General features: G+C 58.8%; 1 protein-coding gene across 3 annotated transcripts in view; it reads right to left on the reverse strand.

Moving 5' to 3' along the window:
• The window catches only part of RASGEF1A (RasGEF domain family member 1A), a 70,083-nt gene extending 57,728 nt beyond the window's left edge, over positions 1-12,355 (reverse strand). For all 3 annotated transcript variants that reach the window (XM_074001497.1, XM_074001496.1, XM_005565042.4), the window contains exon 1: positions 12,154-12,355. The gene's annotated coding sequence lies outside the window, so the exon portion shown is untranslated. The remainder of the gene's footprint in view (positions 1-12,153) is intronic.
• Positions 12,356-16,982: the final 4,627 nt, after the last annotated feature.

Consider the following 16,982-nt stretch of genomic DNA (forward strand, 5'->3'; position numbering starts at 1 on the left):
GCAAGGATGGAAAGTGCTGCTGTAGCTCAGAGGTAAAACAGGTCTCTGTGGGGTGAGCTCCAAGCAGAGTTCCAAGCAGGGGCTCCTCCTAGGGTCCCCAGAATCCGTGACTAAAGGGAGGGAACAAAGGAGACAGTCCCTTTATGGCACACAAGCAATGACACCAGTGACTCCATTGGGTCTGACACTGGGACCTCCTTGTGTAGCTGGTGGCCCCAGGGCCCACTGGAGAGCCCTCTATCCCTGCGCTCCTGACATACTCAGCTGGGAAACTGGGGACTTTCCTCCCAGGCAGAGGCTCCCCATTCCCAGGCATCTGGAGAGGAGACCGGGAAGTGTGAGGTTTCCAGCACCTCCAGGAAGCCCCAGCCACGGCCTGGTCACTACCTGGCAGAGTTCAGCCCCACCCAGCCCCACCCCTCCGGCTGGTGTCGGGCTTGGCTGCAGTGGGAATGCTCAGCAAGGAGAGAAGGATCCAGGAAATCTCCCCAAGTCACTACGCTGCATGGCCCCACCCAGGCCCCGGCGCCCTCCAGGCCCCTCACACCACCTGGGCCAAGCTGCCCACCTAGGCTGCCCACTCAGCATCGCTCCTTCCTGCCCGGCCCACTGCCATCTAGGCCTGGACAGTGGAGCAGGCTGAGGTGAGAGAGCTGACCACCATCCTGACCCAGCCCCAGGGCTGCACCCTCGTCCAAAGGCTGCGGACAGTTGCCCCCACCTCCTCTTAGGCTGCAAGCTCTGGGGGCAGGCACACTCCTCACTCCTTGTCTCACAGCCCTGCCCAGAGCCTGCACCTGGAGTAGGACAGGAACATCACAGCTCTGCCGTGTACCCTCTGCAGCCACCACTCTGAGGAGGTGAGGAGTGCCACTGGCATTTCATAGCAGCACAGACTGAGGCCAGAGACCGTAACTGTCTGTCCAAGGACACAGGACACTGGTCAGGGCCAGAGTTAAAACCAAAACCCAGACTCCCATGTCAGGGGAACCGTGGAGCCAGGGATGGGGGTGCTGGGGTGGGAGTAGGCACGAGTGTTGGCTCAGGACCACCAGGTGGTGGGTGTGTGGCCCTTCCTGGGCATCCGTCACCCTTGGCTTCTCTGGGCTGGCTCCTGGCCCTGTCTGCCCACTGGTACCCCACTCCCCCAGAGGAGGACCAATCTAGAGTGGGGGCACAGTGTGGTCTGGGCTTCTCCGATGCCTTCCTTCCTTTCTGGTTGCCAAACAACGTTAAAGCTGCGCACCTGTGATCAGGGAGACCGTCTCGGCTTGACTGCTCTCTCCTGCCCCCTAGAGCTGCCACAGTGTTTAGATGGAGGCTGTCCCCAGCCTAGGGGGAGCACTCTGCAGGAGGAGGCCCCCAGGGGACCCAGAGTGAACTGACTTCAAGGAGCCCACGCTAATGACTGTCCTGGTCACACTGTGCCCCACATGCCACAGGTGGAGTGAGGATGCTGAGGGGCCCTGGAGCCAAGACAAGGCAGGCCAGGCAGCGGCAGGTGCGGCAGGTGCTGCTGGAGGCCCCCCGGAACACACAGCAGCCTGCATCCAGGCAGCCAGTGGAGAGCTTGGTTCTTGATCTGGCTGCAACTGGCTGTGTCCTCCCTGGTCCATGTGCTCAGGGATGGGACGAGGGCTGAGGGGCTTGTCACAGGCAAAAGAACGGGAACAGGAACCTCAAGGAAAGAAAGGGCTGGTGGGCTGGGGGGTGGGGTCGGGGGGGCATGGGGAATCAACAGCCAAGGGAGGTGGGTGAAGAAAGTGAGGTGCAGCAGGTCAAAGATGCAGACCAGAGTGGCCTCTCAGGGGTCCCTGCCCACGTCATAATGCATGGGCTACCCCTCTCAGCTTCCAGGGCACTGCACACTCAGTGCGACTCTGGACCTCAGCCCCTTCCCCCACCCAGTCTCCCATCCTTGGTTCTCTCCACGTTGGGGCTGAGGATGTGTTTGGTGTGGACCAGCGCACACCACGGCCACGCAGCAGTGCCCCCACTGGCGCCATCTGCACACTGACACAGATGAGTTGTGAAGGTGGCATGAAACCCCAGGCCTGTGTCCCCCGGCTTTCTTGCCATTCCCTGGTTAACGGCATGAGTCCATCTTGGGGCCCAGCTGGACCAAGATGGGGTTTCTCTATGACCAGAAACCCCCTTCCTCCTCTCAGAGTTTTGCTTGAACCTGGCCTTCCCAGGGTGGCTGCCTTCACTGCTCCCTCCTGGCACCTCTCCCTCCTTCCTATGAGCCGAGTCATTAGGCTCGTTTCTGCCTATTTTCAGGTTGTGTCTGCACTCCCAGAGTCTGGGCCATGCCTGGTGTGCATGGCCTGCAGCGGGTGGGATTGTGATCTGACATATCTCCCCAGGTCAACTTTCCGCTCTCCAGTGGTTCTGCCTGAGTCCATCTCTCAGGTGGAGGTGAGGATGACTGGCACCTTGCAGAGTCCCTCACATGGCTCCAGAGGTCACAGCAAGGGGGAGGAGCCATGAGGCCTGGGTCCACACCCTGGACTGGCCACTTCTTGGTTATCAGCACCGGCAGGACTCTTGACCCCTCCAAGCCTCGCTGACACGCTGGTGACAATTTGCATGCCTGCCCTGGGCCCACTTGTGTCTAGACACCGCTCACCAGGTGGGCAGTTCATCAGTCACATAGGGCCTTGCCCAGCGAGTCCCACCAATGCGGTGTTTGGTGGGGAAGGAGGAGCACAGGTCTCACCCAGGAGGCAGGATTCTGGGACTGGGCATGCCTCTGCCCCCCGGGGGTGCCTCCATGGGCCTCTCCACACCTCAGTCCCATCTGACCTGCAGGCAGGTTCCACCAAGTGACATTCTCCTTCCTAGGAGGGTGAGGATGTTCTCGGATCCCGTAGTCCCCTGCACTTCCCCGGGGCCTCCCCAGGGGGTAGTGACTGCACACAGCGATGGGCAACAACAGGGTCCAGGGTCCCATGAGCAGTGCCCTCCCCGTTCGAAAGCAGGCCTGGGACTCACATTCTGCAGAGCCAGCCCTGGCACTGCATTACTCTGCACTGGCCATTTTTACGTGTGCTGTATAATGTCTGGTTGAGGCCAGGGGTTCTCCCCTGGGCTCCCACAGGGGTGCATGGCTGTCCCCACTAGCTGGGGAAAAGTGTGCCCCCTAGGACTGACAGACACTCCTCCCACCATCCAGGCAGCCAGTGCTCTGGCTGAGGCACACAGCTGCAGCCTGGAGAGGGCAGACAGGGCGAGGCAGGGGAGGGCAGCTGGCTGGGCCATGATATGAGGGCCTCCAGTGTTACAGTTATGGAGGCTCAGAGACCAACCAGGCTGGGCATGTTTCCAGTGGGCATCTGGGGTGAACTCCTTCCCCACTCAGGATCCCAGGTGAAAGCTGCCTCTATACTACATGGCTCACTGCTACAGGGAGGGGTACCCTCATGGAGGCCTGCCTGCCGGAGCCCCCAGAAGCCTGCACCAGTCAGCTCTTCATTGAAAGATAGGGAGGCACAGTTTCGTTTAAGCCTGCATCATCTGAGTGGGTGGGTATGGAGTGTCTCATCTTGAGGTGAGGGATTCTGTGAGCGGGAGGACCCCATGGCTGGCCTGGCCTGTCAGGAGGTTGAGGTGAGGGGGCTGTGGAGGGTGACATCATCCCTCCTAGCAGGGCAGCAGGAGGGTGAAGTCCAGCCTCGGTCACCACTTCCCCTGCCCCATGCCACCTGCCCTCCTCTTTCATGGCCAACCCGGTGCCCCACCTCCCTCAGGGCCACCTGCCACTCTGCACTTAATGCCAGAGGGCAAGTGCATTTCCTTGGGGCAAAGCTGCAGGCTACACCAGGTGGCTGGCCCTTTGGGAGGAGGAGAGCAGCTCTGTTTCGGTAGGCCAAGGGGCACCACCCGCAGGGAGCCTCAGAGAGCCTGGCAGGCTTGGGTGAGCTGCTGAGCTGCAGGCTTGCTGGATGGATGCCCCACAGGCCAGCCCCTAGGAACGGGACCGCCTCTGTCTCCTCTTTGTGCCACCCACACCCACCATCCATCCACTCAGCAGAGCCTCTCCATGCCTGGTGGACTCTCTGGGCAGCTCATATGCTGCCACCTGGGCTGGCCCTCCTGGCAAGCTGAAAGAGCTCACTGGGCACATGGGCCTCCTGCCCACCAGGCCTGGGCAGGACAGCTAGGAGCCAGAGTGGAGAAAGGGCTGTAGCAGGGGCTGATGTGCAGGCCCCAGACTCCCCGGCCAGTGCTCCCCACCCTGCACTGCCTTCACTGGCCTGGGGCTGGCCCTGGTCTCTGGTTCCCCCATCTCTGGCCCATCCAGCCTGAGCCCCGGGTTGACAACAGGACCATCAGTCAGTCCTTCCCTGGACAAACAAACAAAGCTCCTCTGTGCCAGCACAGCACTTGGTCCCAGGGCTGGCAGTCAGGAGCACAGAGAAGAACCCGCAGACACTCACAGTGACCCCAGGAAGACAGACATCCATGCAGGGTGGTGATGCTGTGGGATGCAGGAGCAGGCTGGACCTGAGGTTGCATTCCAAGCCCCCCAGGGACCGGCTGAGGGCCTGTAGGCACAGCAGGTAGCCTCTTGCCTGGGGGTAGTAGCAGCGCCCCCTGGGACTTGCAGCTGGGCCCTACCCAGACTTCCCTAGGGCTGTGCAGCAGCCATCCACACTTGCAGCCTTCTGCAGAAGACTGGAGTGCCAGCATCCAAGGGCTGAGTAGTGCACAGGCCTGACTCCAACTCCCCTGCCTCAGAGGGAGGCTGGCTGTGGGGTCAGTTGACACTCCGGAGTCCCCATGGAATCAGGCTAGACTTCCACTGCAACTGCACCTCCATCCAGCCTCCTCCCCTCCCTGCATGGTGCTTGTCATTCCCACACAGATGTCTCCTGAGAGCATACCCTCTCTAAGCCCCTTCTATCAGAATCTCCAGCCCAGGCACTAAGTCATAGCCCTCACAGGCAGGAACGAGATGAGAGGACACAGAACAAGCACTCAGAAGCCAGGTGCCGCCGCTGCACGTTCAGGGGCTCAATAGCCCAGAGGAGCGGGGGTGTCCTCAACTCCAGGAGTGGAGGTGCTCTCCACTGGGGCCGTCCAGCTGAGCCCCAAGGTGGCAGTGTGCATTCAGGAGGCACACAGGCAGGGGAAACCACTCACAAAGGCAGGAAGGGGGACGGCCAGCTCAGGAGCTGGACGGAGGGGTAGGGCAGGGACGGCAGGAAGGCTCGGGGAGATGAAGGGAAGCACCAGAGAAACACACCACCTGCTCTCTAACATGCTCCCTCGAGCACGGGAGCGACCTGGCCTCAACCTCTGCCTCCGCCCCTCTCTGCAGACCCCAGAGGCTCATTGGCAAAATCGGTGTAATCATGCTGGCATCAAAAAGAGGTGCATTAAGTCACATGTCAGTGAAACGCCCAGCAGAGCCCTTGGACAGTAGGCTGGTCAGGGGCCCTCCCAGCACCTGGGTGTGAATGCACACACCCGGAATGAATGTGTACACCCAGAGCCCCCAGGCATGTGACTGTACACCACACCCAGGCCTGGACACCAGTAGGGTGGGCCAAGGGCACCGGCCTCCCCACACCTGCTGCTCCTTCCTCTCCACTCTGTAGCCTGAGCCCTGCCTGGCACTGGTGCTGTCCTGGAGATCCCCTCCTGTGTCTTCCCCTGACAGCATCCCCAGTCGCCTCACATAAGACAGCTCTGCACTCGGTGCACCTCCGGATGCATCTGGTGTCCTGCCCTGCAGGGCTGAGAACACCGTGCTGCCCTGGAGTCCATCGCTGGGCGCCATGGCAGGCCAGAGAGACACTGTGGAACTCCGGTCCCCACAGGCAGGGCCAGGCGGCTCCCCAGACCCAGACCCCACAGAGAAGCCAGGATCCGCCCCCCTCTCAGGACCCCAGCAGGGAGACTCCCGTGCCCACAGGAGGCCTGGCCACTGTCCTGCCCCCTCCCACCTTTCCCACTGTGGGAGCCAAGGAGGGCACCTGGGTGTGGACTTCTCCTGTACAACTGGGCTCTCCAGAAGTCAGCAGGCAGCAGGGCATGTAGCCCTCGACAGCCATGACCCAGAGCGCGCAGCATTCTATTTTTTATCATTTAACCCCAAACTTTCGATTCCACTGTTTCTTTGACCCATCATTCAAATATGCGCTTCAAATTTTCTAAATATACGATTCTTTTAGAGTTATCCATTTTGTTATCACTTTCTCTCTTAATTGCACTGTAGTTGGAACACTTGGCCCGAATAGCAGCTTCTTTGACATTTGTGTGGGCATCTCCGAGCCAGCACTGACTGTGCAGCCTGTGCGCACCTGCCAGGCTTGGTGGGTGCCTGGTGACCACAGCTGTGGGCCTCCCCTCCAGGCCCCACCAATGTGAGAGTGCCCTCCCCCTCGGCCCCACCCCCTCTTGGAAGTGGTTCTGGCTGCCATGGCCTTTCCATGAAGAACAGCTGAGACCCCTGGCCACACCTGCCAGGGCAGTTTACTATCAGCCCTCTCCACCACCACCACTCCCCATAGGGCAGTCGATCTGGCCCAGGTACCCGCAGGTCACCTCACAGCAGGTCCAACTCACTCCAGCTTGGTCAAGGTGATCTCGGCTCCCAGAGACAACCAGGCCAGAGGAGGGAGGGGCACAGGGCATAGAAGGCCCTGTCCCCCTAGTGGGACCGAGCAGGAAGGGCCATGCCTGCAATGGACCGTGTGGGCAGGACCTGGGCTCTCCCAGGTGCCACCAATGCTCACCTGGCCTGGCCTGGCCTGGCCTGTGGGGGACTCCACTCCTCATCCAGCCACCCACTGCTAACAGCAATAATAAAATGAATAATTGATGCAGCCCCCTACCCGCTCTGAGTAATTAACTCATGAAAGCATCAGGGCACCGCCAGAACTCCCCAAGCTCCAACCTCATCCAAGCCCCATCCTCCCAGCTGGTCCACTCGCACTGCCTCTGGCCCATCCTTCCTCCCCCAGCTCTGAGGGCAGAGGCTTGGGTCCCAGCAACTGGGGCCAACCCTCCTCTCCTCAGCCAGCAAAGCCGGGGCTGCCCAGCTCTCACCCAGAGCCTGACTCAGGGCTGCACATTACCTCCATCCAGACCACAGCCCTGGGAGAAGCGGGGCCCAGAGGGCATGCTCAGAGCACTGGCCAGAAAAAGCTGGGCACAGAACTAGCCTGCAGAGAAGTCCAGGCAGGAGAAATCTGGACCTTGGAGTCTGTGTCTGTACAGGGACAAAATGCAGATCCTCACCCTGGGAAGTACCTGGTGCTGTGGCTGGGCATGTCTCCCCAGGCCCCAAGGAGGAGGCCTGCCCCAGTGCCCCAGTGCCCCAGCTGTGGCTGGGGTCCAGGACACACCCGGATGCACTCAAGGCTGCCTGACATTCACATTCGGTGGGTCAGGGTACCAGAGACCTGGAGAGCCCCATGGGCAGAGAGGGTGGGGGAGGGTCCACCAGATTTGGGCAGCCTTGGTGGGGGTGGGGAAACAAGCCCTGCTGGTAAACCATCAGAACGCGCCCCCTCTCCTCTCCCAGCTCCCGCCAGCCTCCTCCACGGAAGCTACTCTTTGTTAACAGTGTTGCCATGGTAACCAGATCCAGGGAGAACTCTCTCTTCAAGGTAGAGTCTAAGGGTGACACTTGGAGAAACAGAAGTGGTGGTGACAACAAACAGGGTGCTGGCCTCCCAGCCCCGCCTCCCAGAATTCCTTCCTGGTCCAGGACCCCAGACACCATCCCCCCAGACTGTCCCAGGGCTCTCAGGTCGGCTTCCCTCTCCTCTCCTCTCCTCTCCCTGGTGTGGGCGCAGCAACATGGCCCAGGCCAGGCAGCTCTGCCCCACCACACACAGTGGCTCAGGCACTTCCATGCACCTCCCATGGATGTTCGCTGAATCTGCCAGCATAGCCACTGTCTCGTGGCTGGGCTCCAACAGGCCTCGTGCAGACTGGACCCCAGGGGATCACAGACAAGTACACCCAGGGCAGCTGCTGCAGAACAGCCCCAAAACCCCTGCACAGCAGGAAAGTTCAGGAAGGCACCTGAGGAAGACTGGGAGCCTCCTGGGAGGAGGGAGTCCCAGCAGAGGCCATGTCCTGAGTAGGGGAAGAGACTGCAGGGTAAGGAGGCCACTGCAAATGTCCTGGCCAGGGAATGGTGGCCCGGCCCATAGAGGTGGCAGTGAGCAGGGAGAGGCAGAAGGGGCAGAAGAGAGGTCTGGAGTGGGGTGTGCCAGACTGGCTGACAACTCCAGGCAAAGGGAAGCTGGCAGAGGGGGCAAGGGAGAGCCGGCTGCCCATGTGCTCAGATGGGGAACCTGGGGCAGGCAAGGTTAAGGGGCATGATGATGTGCATCATCACCTGGGAGGCGTCCAGCAGGCTCACACCTGACAGAGCCCAGAGGACAGGTGGGGGCTGATGGGAGCTGGAACCGGATGAGCATGGAGGAGGGAACAGATGCTGTGGCTGGGTAAAGGGTTTAAGCCCAGGTCCTGAGGAACAGGGACTTTGAGCGTACCGGGACAGGAGGAGGAGAACCAGGGGCCAGCCAAGCCCAGGAAATGGGTGTCTGGGAGGAAGGCAGTGGACGTCCACGGCCTCTCAACAAGACATCCCTGGACTGAAGGAGGTGTGTGCAGATTGGCGTGGGTGGGAGTGAGTGGGAAGTGAGGATTCAGAGTGAGCAGAGAACATGTCTTCAAAGTCAACCCGCACAGGCAACCAGGGTGGGGACGGCTGAGCAAGTTTCTCGTTGTTTTTAAAAAAGGAAAAGCACCTGTCGACCGAGCAGCCACATCTTTGCATCCCACGTATGAAGTGCCCGCCCTGGGCTGTTCTGTCTAGAGTCCCAGCCCAGGCCTCTCCTCTTTGAGCCGGTGCTGGCCTCTGCTCCCTGAATTCACAAAGAACCCCACAGCCAGCTCACAAGAGACAGGCAGGCCTTGGAGCCCCTGCTGGCTGCCCTGGGCAGCACAGGCCCACAGCCCAGCCCCTACCCCAGCCCAAGCAGCGCCCAGGGCAAGGCAGGCAACCACAGGTGCAGAGGAGCTTCCCAGAACAGGCTCACTGGGTGTCATCCTGAGTCATGCCCAAAAGCACCCATGTGCTTCCTGGGAAGCGCTGCAGCAGAGCCAGGGCCACCTGACTACTCTCCCTGCCTGGCTTCCCTCTCCACAGTCCACCAGGCAGGGATGGCCACAGCAGCAGTCACATCCCCACCCCGTCCATCACAGCACAGGCCCTACTTGGGTCCTCAGACCTGTCCACTCCTGGTCGGACACTCCTCACAGCCTTCTGTCACGGTGCCTGGAGCAGCCTCTACCAGCCTGTCCCAGGTGGTGAGCCCTGGGCCAGAGCCCCTCTCCCACTCTGAGCAGGCCAGGACCCCAAGGGACTTTCAGGCTTCCCTTCACACAGTGCCCACCAAGCCACTGCTGGCCATACCAGTTGACCTTCCCACCCCTGCTCCCAGGCTGCTAGCTGGGGAATTCCTGGTGTCCCAGCGTGCAGGGACATTCTGCATGGGCTCCTGGCAGCTTGCCACTCTGGGCCGGCCCAGAGCCCACTCTCACACACCCACAGCCCCAGGTTCTGTGCCCAGAAAGGGGCAACAGGGATACACCCAAAAAGTGGGCAGTGAGCCCTCTCTGGACCCCCGCAGGTCAGGCTGACAGCCATAGGGAAGGGCCTCTGACACCCCCAGCAGTTCACCAGTGGGTATCAGAGGCCCTCCTCTATGACTGTCAGCCCACCAGTGCCACTTCAGTCCCCTCCCTCCGCACATCACACCCTTGCTAGGTAAACACTCATCCTCCCCAGCAGGGAGTGGGCAGGGGAGGGCAGAGGAGCCGGGAGGCAGGCTGGAGTGGGTGGGAGTTACAGGAGGCAGATTGGAAGCTCCAAGAGAAAAACAGCCAGAGCGCTGGGCCCAAGCAGATGGCCTCAGGAGAAAAAGGGGGAAGGGGAGGGAGGGGCCGTCAAGGGGCAGCAGGGAGGGGTCGGGGAGATGCCTTGAGTCTCCTCCCCATCTGCTATCTGCTTGCCCCTGGGACTACCCCCAGCAGCCCAGCGCTCCTTCCCTGGGGTGGGCCATGCAGAGAAGAGCATCCCTCCACCAGCCCCTCTCCTGAGGACAGTGGGGGGGCCAAACCCCCTGGCCCCATCCCTGCCTTGGCATAGCACTTCACTTGACCTATTTGACAAATATGGCTTCTGTGAAACCCACGGTTCTGTTGCCAAAAACCAAAGGCCAACCAAAGCTGTCCCATCCTGCCCCTGGCATCATTCTACAGGTGGGGACCGGCGTGCTCAGGGGCTCCTGGCCACACTGTGTCCCAGTGTACACTCGCTCTCCTCCCTGGCTGGCCCCTCCCACTGCCGGGGGCCACTGTGTGTGTGGCTCTCCCCGCACCAGCCACTGTCCAGCACAAATGCCATTTATCCCTCCTCCTCCTCCTCCCCTGCCTGCAGTTGCTAAGTTACACCAAAAAACCCCTCTGCTCTGTGTGAACTGTTCCATTTCCACGTTTTGCCAGGTGGAAGGGAGCCATCCGGCTGGCAGCTCGAAGATGTCTCCCAGAGAAAAACAAACTCGCTGGCTGGCCTTCAGGCCAAGGCACACCTGGGATACCTGCTTGGTTCGCAAACCCAGGGGCATGTGCAGGAGGACACAGCTTCTCCACTTCACCAGAGAGCCTGGGGGATCCACACAGCTCACACCCTTCTCAGAAGTAGGGCCTGTGGGCCTGCTGCACCCACCTCGCTGGGTCACTACCAACCACAGCCCTAAGGACACGCACTGGCTGGAGGGGCAGAGAAACCACCCATGTGTCCCTGGCCACCCAGCCAAGGTCCTCCATGTCCCCCCGCTCCGGATCTCCCCTTCCTGGGCTGGGGTCCTGAGGTTCCAAAGCAAAGTGTCACTGGACACCAGGGTGGAAATGTCCTCAGAGGTCATCAAAACTGTGTCAGTCTACAGATGGGGAAACTGAGTCTCAGAGGCCTGCAGCCTGCCCGTGGTTCACGAATCAAGACCTGTGGCCTCTCGGGTGGAGGCCCCCTAGAGTCCCTTAGAGTCCAGGGCACCGAGCTGGACAGGCTGGGCTGGCAAGACTGCATCCGGAGGGGGCAGAAGAACCCTGGGAGGGGGCAGAGGGAAGCAAGGCCTCGGGGAGGCTCCCCTGCACCCAGCCTGACTCCTGTGTTTTGGAATCCTGCGGCCGAAGGCCATCGGGGCCCTTCCCGCGCAGGACAGTGGGAGAAGAGTGGCAGTGGTGGGGAGGGTGAACCAGGGAGGAGCTCGCTGCTCTGGGCAGGGAGGGAGAGAGCGCTGACCACCACCAGGTCTCTGCCCCCAGGTGGCTCCCAAGAGGCAGACTGCGGCCTCCCTGTAAACATCCACCAGGTCCAGTACCCAGAGGCAGCCAGAAATGCAGGGCACATGAACCTGCCAGCGCGTCCCTCCACACACAGCAGGGGACTTCCGCCCCCACCTCTCACTCACCGACCCTCAGACCAGAACCAGCTGCACCTGCCCCATCCCTGGGGCCGACAAGGCCCGGGGCAAAGAGAGCGTGGTCCTTCAAATGACCCTTGCCCAGCAGGGAGAGGGAGACACCTGGCATGGCCCTGGCCCTCTCCCCCAGATGCAGAGCTCAAGCCCCAATTCCTCGCCAAACAGCAAGGGCGTGAGATACCACGGCGGGGCCCAGAATGCAGAAGAGCAAATGGAAACTTCCAACTGCGCAGCCCTGAGCTCCTCCGATTCCCCAGCCCCCACCCCCATGCCAGGCTCCGGGCAGCGGACCTGCCCGCAGTGCCCACGCCCGCCCGCCGCGTGCGCTCCTGCCACGCCCGGCCCGGCACGGCACGGCACGCCGGGTGCACTGCAGGGGCGGAGGGCGCAGGGGGTCCTGGCGCCGTCCAGCCCCGGGCAGAGTTCTCAGCAACTCCGCGCGCCGGGCTCCCGGCCGCCCTCCCCCGCGCGCGTCCCCCGCCCCGCGCCCAGAGCCCGCGCCCCGGCCCCACGACGGCCGCGTCGAGCCGGGACCCTGGGCCCGCGCACGCCCCGCCCTGCCCGCGCCGGCAACCAGAGGGCACGGCCCCGGGCGCGGGCGAGGGCCCCGAGGGACTGAAGGTCCGCGGCCGCTGCCTACCTCGGTCCGGGCCAGCGTCGCTCCCGCGCCGCCCTCGCGCCGCAATCGGGCCCCGAGCAGCGCGCGGCCGGCGCCGGCGGCGGCTCATGCTCGGCGCCCGGGCCCGCGGCACCCGCCCACCCGCGGCCGCCCCCGCGCTGCGCCAGCTGCGGGCAGAGCAGCTCCCTCCGCAGCCGGCGCCGGGGAGCGCGAGCGAGCGAGCGCGGAGCGAGCGCCGAGCGGGCACGGAGCGGGCGCGAGAGCGCGGGGAGCGGGCGAGCGCGGGACGCGGGGCGCAGAGGGAGGAGGGTGCGGGGCAAAGGTGCAGGGGGAGGTAGGGCACGAGACGGGGCTCGGGCAGAGGGCACTGGGACAGGGCAGGCGCCAGGAGAGGGCGGCCAGGCTTTCATTTAAAAAGGATAAGGCATCACGCCTGTAATCCCAGCACTTTGGGAGGCCGAGGCGGACGGATCACGAGGTCAGGAGATCGAGACCATCTAGGCTAACACGGTGAAATCCCGTCTCTACTAAAAATACAAAAAAAAATTAGCCGGGCGTGGTGGCGGGCGCCTGTAGTCCCAGCTACTCGGGAGGCTGAGGCAGGAGAATGGCGAAAACCCGGGAGGCGGAGCTTGCAGTGAGCTGAGATCGCACCACTGCACTCCAGCCTGGGCAACAGAGTGAGATTCTGTCTCAAAAAAAAAAAAAGAATAAGGCGACAGACAAGCTAGGAGGCGATGCGGCCACCGCATTTAAAAGGCCCTCTGGGGACTCCCGCAGAGCTGGCAAAATTTTTGTCAATGGCATCAGACCGTGAAAGTCCTTCTGTGGGCAAGTTCTGGCCCCTTGGGTTACTCGCCTTAACCATCACAATCGCCCTGTAAGATCGGTGGCGGGTTTGTTCCCATTGGACTGGTTAGTAAACTGATGTACAGGGAGTGCGGTGACCCTGCAGGGTCTCAGTGCCAGTAAGTCACAGAGCAAGGCTCCAAAGCCACCTTGAGAGATTTCAGAACCACTAAAGCAGGACACAGGTCTTCTGGCATCCAGTGGAACTTCCTGTCGCTCTAAAGGGTCACCTTCTCCCCGTGGCCTGACCTGAGGGTAGCCCGGAGTGACTCTTGCAGGCAGTCAGACGAGAGCCAGTGTGAAACAGGTCTGCGGCCACGAAGCCCCCAGGTGGAGGGGTCTGTGTGAAAAAATTGGGAGGGGCCCTACAGCACCCCTTGAAGAGGCTGAGGACCTTGCTTACTCAGTCCTGTGTCTTGAACACCTGTATGCCAAGTGTAAGATGGGGCACTGGGATTCGGCTGTGAATGTCTGGTTGGAGTTTGCATTCTTGTGGGAAGTAGGCAGTGAATAAAAACACACATAAATAGTCCATGTGTCAGATACTGCAGATCCCAGAGAGAGGCCCAGCGGGGAGAGGGAGCAAGCGAAGAGACGGGGAGGGGAGCTTGTAGGGTGGGGGATTCTTTTTTTTTTTTTTTTAAGGGGAAGTCTCACTGTGTGGCCCAGGCTGGAGTGCAGTGGCTATTCACAGGTGCAATCACTATGCTCTACAGCCTGGGACTTCCTGACTCTAGTGAGCCTCCTGCCTCAGCCTCCTGAGTAGCTAGAACTGTAGTCTCTCACCACCGGCCTTCTCTGCTGGGTTGGGGATTTTATTTTGGGTGATCAGGGAAATCTTGGCAGAAAGCATCATATTTGAGCTAAGACCTAACTGGGGCAAGCTATACTAAATCTGAAGAATGAACATTTTCAGCAAAGAGAACAGCAAATGCAAAGGCCCTGAGGTGAAGGATGCCTTAGAAGGACGCCAGGTGGCGATGAGTGAGTGTGGTAGAGAGGAGCCTGCAGGAGCTGCCAGGTGGACCACATTGCGAAGAGCCTGGCCAACCATCAGCCCTCTGTGGTTTTGACTCAGAGGGAGGTGGAGGGTTTGCACAAAGTAATATGATCTTACTATTTTTTACAAAAAATATTTTATTCGGGAAGATTTCGCTTATAATAGTAATGGCTAAAAAGGTATATACAATAAACTCAATGGCCCAACTTCAACAATGATCAATACATGGCCAATTCTGTTTCATCTGTATGCCCATCTACCACTCCCCATATTATTTATTTGCTTACTCATTTTAAGTAAACTTTTATAGCTTTTTTATTTTTTTGAGACAGGCTCTCACTCTGTCCCCCAGGCTAGAGTGCAGTGGCACAATCATAGCTCATTGTAGCCTCGAACTCCTGGACTCAAGCAATTCTTCTGCCTCAGCCTCCTAAGGATAATTTTTTGTAAGTATAAAATACATAGACAAAAATCATAAAGTTGTGCTCCACGGATTTTCAATAAGAATACACCCATTCAGTGAGAATATTAATAGCTCTCTGCACCTGAATTTTCACTGTAGAAAGGTTTTTAATGACAGATTCATTTTCTTTAATATATATAGGACCATGTAGATGCCCAAAATGTGTATACATATTTTAATACAACACATTGTACACTATAAATACATACAATGCTTATTTGACCATTTAAGCAACTAATTAACTTTTAAAGGCACACTGTAATAGATTTATCCAATCTACTGCTAATAGACATTTGGGGCATTGACACGTTTTTGCTATTATGAACAATGCTGTTATGAATATTCATCCATCCACTGAACAAATGTTTCTTGAGTACCTACTGTGAACTGGCCACTATTTTAGGCATGGGGATACAGCAGTGATCAAGACAGATGAAAATCCCTTCCCACAGGGGTATTCTAGAGGTGGCTGACTACAATGAGCAGGAAAAAATAGGGAAATTGTGTTTTATGTTAGAGGGTGGTAAGCGCTCACTGGGAATGAAAAGCAGAGAAGGTGAAAAGTACCAGGGTAGAGGCTACACAGCCCTGAGTTGATATATAGGCGGAGACTTGGGGTGAGGACAGTGTTGTGCAGCTGTCCAGTGATAGCTCCAGCAGAGGGAGGGGCCTGTGCAAGGAGGCAGTGGGTGGGGCCACACTGAGACCAATGGAGAAGGGCCTGGTCAACCCAGGGCAGCCTGACTCCCCAGGCCGAGGCCAGACCTCACAGGTTAAGAGTGCCCTCACTGAGATACACACCGCAAACTTGGAGGCCCCAGGCCACCTGCGCTTCTGACCAACTGGCTCCAAATTTAGCAGTTCCCCTACGAGTGGAATTCACTGGAACATGCTCGGAACTCAGTCAGCACTCTGCTCACGACAACAGCTTCACCATAGCAGAAAGGCCAAGTCAGGACCAGCCACAAGAAGAGTCTCAAAAAAAACGAAGAAGTCTCAAAGGTTGAGGTCTGGGAGGGTCCCAGACGCAAAGCTTCCATGGCCTCTGCCAGGGAGTCAAGTACATCACCGTCCTGACACATCTATGGGTAACAACATGCAAAAGGCATTGCCGATGAGAGAGGTTCATCTGAGCTTGTGTGTCTAGAGTTGGGTTTCTGCATCCAGGGCTTCGTTGCACAGGCATGACTGAGCAACCAGCACCACGTGCTTTGTGCTGCAGCTCCTCTCCCCAGAAGTTGGGATGATAGCGTGTGGCTCCAAGGCCCACCCTCTAATCACAGGGTTGGTCTTTCGGGCCTGACCAGCCCCACTCTGAGCCATCTTGGCATAAATTCAGATGTGGTCCGAGGCGCCCACCAGGAATAACAAAGACATTCCTGTCACCGGGGAAATTCCAAGGATTTAGAGGCTCCCATCCAGAAACCAGGACAAAAGCTGGCCCAATTCCTCATTCCACAGCAGCCTGTATGGCTGGAAAACAGTAAGTGTGGCCAAGAATAAAAGGAGGCGAGATCAGAGGGTTATGAGGACTAGACCCAGGAAGTGCTGGGTACCTGTCTCCTGGTGCCCAGGTGCAAGAGTTCCCCAAACGTAGGCTGGAATTTGCAACTCCTGGGTCATAGGCAATACACATGTTCAACTCTTGGGAAATGTCCCATTGTTTTCTATAGAATAAAGACCCCCCAAATGTCTGTGTCCGAATCCCTGGAATCTGTGAGTATGTTTCCTTATATGATAGCAGGGACATTACAGATGTGATTAGTGGAGGATCTTGAGATTATTCAGATGGGTCGTCTCACCTCAAGGGTCCTTACAAGAGGGATACAAAGGGGTCTGAGTCATGGAAGGAGATGTGATGACAGAAGCAGAGGCCCAGAAAGAGTGAGACTGGGTGCAGTGGCTCACACCTGTAATCCCAGCACTTTGGGCGGCCAAGGTGGGCATATCGCTTGTGGCCTGGAGTTCAAGACCAGCCTGGGCAACGTAGTGAGACCCTGTCTCTACAAAAAAATACAAAACTTAGCTGAGCATGGTGGTGTGCACCTGTGGTCCCAGCTACTCCAGAGGCTGAGGTGGGAGGATCACTAGAGCTGGGGAAGTTGAGGCTTTAGTGAGCCATGATTGCATCACTGTACTCCAGCCTGGGTAACAGAGCAAGACCCTGTCTCAAAAAAAAAAAAAAAGACGACGAAAGAGAGAAAAAGTTTGAAGTTGCTCCACTGCTGGCTTTGAGGATGGAGGAAGGGACTAAAGCCAAGGAATGCCTACAGCCTCTGGAAGGCGGAAGAAGCACGGAGACAGCTTCCCCTCCAGCCTCCAGAAACAACCAGCCCTGCTGACACCTTGGTTTTGTGCGACTGATTTTGGACTTCTGACCTCTAGAACCATAAGATTGTGGATTTTTGTTGTTTAAGCCACAAGATCGTGGTAATTTGTTATAGCGGTAGGAAACTAACACACAATCTTTGCCCACCCCTCTAAGTGATGACTTCCCTACTTTGGCCAGTCTGTTGGTTGAATTGTGTTGTCTCATTG

This window comes from Macaca fascicularis, chromosome 9 (genome assembly GCF_037993035.2).
Source record: "Macaca fascicularis isolate 582-1 chromosome 9, T2T-MFA8v1.1".
Classification (NCBI taxonomy): Eukaryota; Metazoa; Chordata; class Mammalia; order Primates; family Cercopithecidae; genus Macaca; species Macaca fascicularis.